Source organism: Aplysia californica, unplaced genomic scaffold, assembly GCF_000002075.1.
Source record: "Aplysia californica isolate F4 #8 unplaced genomic scaffold, AplCal3.0 scaffold00512, whole genome shotgun sequence".
NCBI lineage: Eukaryota > Metazoa > Mollusca > Gastropoda > Aplysiida > Aplysiidae > Aplysia > Aplysia californica.
Genome location: NW_004797782.1, coordinates 310,717 through 314,352, shown reverse-complemented (window position 1 = coordinate 314,352; position 3,636 = coordinate 310,717).

The window sequence follows — 3,636 nt, the reverse complement described above, 5'->3', positions numbered from 1 at the left end:
TATTAAATTGCGTTCCCCGTGTGAATTTGACTAATTTTGGGTCGCTGATCACGAAAATCTAATTATTTTTTTGATTTGATGAATATTTTGGAATGTATTTTCAACTACGCCTGGGGTAACATCAAAGAAGCCGCTCCCCCGTCGTCACTCCTTCGGTTTGCGGCCGGCAAATATCTGGCGTCGCCAGATATCTGGTGGTTGGACGGATAACCCTTGGATATCGAGAGTTTCCACGTGAAATTGACAGGATACCGGCCATCCTCTCGATATCCTACGGTTTGTCGATCAGCGAACTGTACGTCTAAATGGGGCTTTAGTTGTTTAATTAAGATAGATCATGCTTCAGGTTTTTCCGAGAAAAAAATGGATTAGTAGGCTACTTAAGCTACTGGTCATTTCACGGGAGTCAATACACACTGACGGAACAGCCAAATGATCTAGATCTCTATCCCTCGGAACAGAAAGTAGTAATGTTGCTTCCGTTTTCGCACATTTTAAACTTTATCTTTTTGTAATAATTTAGGTTTTTAAGCTTCAATGCAACTACTTTTCATTACAAGTTTGACCAAATGTGTTTTTATTCATAAAAATATGAACCATGAATGAATGTACACTTGTATTATGTATGGCTTGGGTCTAGAGATGATCCTGTAATCTCGTTCTGTCAAAATTACTGGGCTATAACTACGGCATTGCAGACTACTTCTTTATTTTTAAATTATAGATCTACACCCTCTGTTGCGTTACCGTTAAGCGTCAAGGGGTTCTATTACAATAATCATGAATAATGACACTTCTACTTTGTCCTACCCAATCTAGAAAATATGTTGAAATAAATTTAGTACGGAACTTAGATCTAGATCAGCATTCTAGATCTCGAGAGTTTTACTTTCACTCTGGCTCATAGATAGAACTATACATTACGTTGCTTGCTTTTGAGGGTCAGGCTGTCATATTTTTAGGTGCAGAACACTAAAACCATTGCAAATCATTTTTAAAAAAAATCAAGGTAAACGGGATATTGCATGCAGCACTTCAGGTACACTTGAAAGCTTTAAAAAAAAGGAATGTCTTCCAAAAGTAACAACTGGAAATACTGAGACTGATCTCTCAATTGCATCTTTCGTTAAATTAAAAAATGATCAAATAAAACATCAAGTTGTATTAATGGGGCAGACAACTAACTCAGTCTCACTCAAATTGGTCAGCTGACTCTTATAAATTCATATCAGCTGCCTGCTCTAATGTGGACTCTGCATCATCAGTGGCAATCGCCTTACTTAGTGTCCTTAATATCAAAAGTACTTTACAGTTACATGTACTGTAATTCATTTCTTATTACACAGAACTTATAATGAGCTTTCCAGTGGTATGGTGGTATAGATCTATTCACCTCTCTGCCTCTCTCTGACATTTTGGTGTAGCGCTCATATGACCTGAGCAGTTGCGAGCGTCGTAAAACCCTATACTACATACATGACATTTTGGGTTGATTCTGTTTTTGCATCTTTGCAAATTCAGTTGATGTTTAGTTGGAACGTAATATATTTTAAAAAAATTATTACTTTAACTTACTTTTTTGTAACTGTCATTAAGTACTCAAAACTAGCTGCTACTACTTTTATCACATAGAGCTTGTAATGAGAGCTATCCGGTAGCTTTTTGTGGCTTTTAATGAGATTTTGAAAAGTCTGATGTTTTGTTGAGCGACGATAATTTTCAGAATTGTTGCCTACCCTTTTGTAACAGCCTTTACTACCCAGTCATGACATACAGTTACTACTACTTATTTCAGACAGAGTTTTGAATTTGCTTTCCAGGGATATGTTTGACATCTGTCTTGCTTAAATAGTTGATTTTTTATGACTGACGATAAAAGGTCTCAAACTGCAATTTCTTCCCCTTCGGCATTTTTGGCCAGCATATCCCTTCGATACGATTATATCTCTCCTGTATTTAAGTTTTAACCCTTTAAAAAATTGGGTAACGTCTCAGTATGTTTTATCTTATTAGATTTTCATTTTCATTTTGCCAGGTACCCAGCGATAAATGTTCATTTTATTTATCCTGGAAAATGGAGTTCCAAGCCATTGGCATCCATTTTTAAACTTCATTTTCATGTTTTCTTTCAGTTTTGAACTACTATAATCACTACAATCATCATCATCCGGTGCCTTGCCGACTGGCGTGGGCGATCATGGACCTCCACTTCCATCTGTCTTTCGAAGCAGCAATGGTGTCTGTTGTTCTTGCTGCTCCCAGCCATGTTGTCATCTTGTCCAGTATCTTTTCCCTCTGTCTGCCTCTACCTCTCTTTCCATCAAACTTTCCTGTTGTTACAATGTTCTCTAATGCTTCTTTCCGCATTGTGTGTCCGAAAAAATTTGCCTGTCGTTTTCTTATATTCGTGATAAGTTGTTTTCTATAATTTGCTTCAACCAGGACTTCTTCATTTGTTTTTCTAGCTGTCCATGGGATACGTAGCATGCGTCTCATGAACCACAACTCTGCCGCAACAATTGTTCTTTCCAGCTGTTTATTGATTGTCCATGCTTCGCACCCGTATAATAGGATTGGCTCGATAGCTACATGAATTATATTTTAATTTCTTTTACGAAAGTTTGTGTGTTTTTGTCTAAGATAAAACACTTTTGATTTTCAAGAACAGTTTTCACGTAGCGTGACCATGAATTGAAACAGCGTTGTGAGCCAGTTTTACAAGTCCAAGAAATATTTGAAACCTAATATCTCAGGTGTTTGTTGATGGATTTTGATAATTCTTTTTTTTTTATAGTTCTTGTTTCACTGAGCACTATATGGACATTATAGTTGTTATGGTATTCTTTAAAAAAATTCACTTGTGGTAACAGAAATCGATAACTCTGGTTCGTCCAAAACTGGATATAGATGAATCTACTGTCAGTAAGAATGAAACTCCAGTGTACTCTTGCATGTGTTTTTGCGCGCTCTGTTAACTCACGTGGTGTCAAGTTGAACAACGGGGACACGTTCGAATCCCAGAATGGGCATTGAACTCGGGTCGTTTTGTGCGGATTTTAAGGCTGTCAACGTATCTGGTTCGGTCCAATTGGAGACGGGGATTATATTCGGAGGTTGCACCAGTGTTGATAGGGGCTTAAACCCGTACACTTGCATTTACTCTGTGTTATTATGAGCATTAATAATATTATTATTATGAGCACTCACTGTCTACCGGCATTTGTGATGGAGCTAAGAGGCGCTTCGCTGTCGCACGCATGAGACCCTAGCTCGATTCTCGAGTGGGAGACTTTGTATCGAGTATCTCAGTCTATCGCGACAGGGTCAATGGACGAACTGGACCAATGTCCTGCAAAGATCCCTTACCCGGTACGGCGTGTTGCACATGACACCTCTGAGACTTAGCTTCATCATCAGAGCAACATATGACTTGCTGCCATCGAAAGCTAATTTCGTTAAGTTGGTAAGGAAGAAGATCCCCACTGTCCATTGTGCCAGGAGGGACAGACAATAGAGCATGTCCTCGGTTCCTGCAAGGTGTCCCTTGCTGACAACTGATACTCATGGGGGCCCAAAGAGTGCTGAAGGAGCTGGTCCTCGCAATCTCCTGCACCCTGGAGACCGACATCGACAACG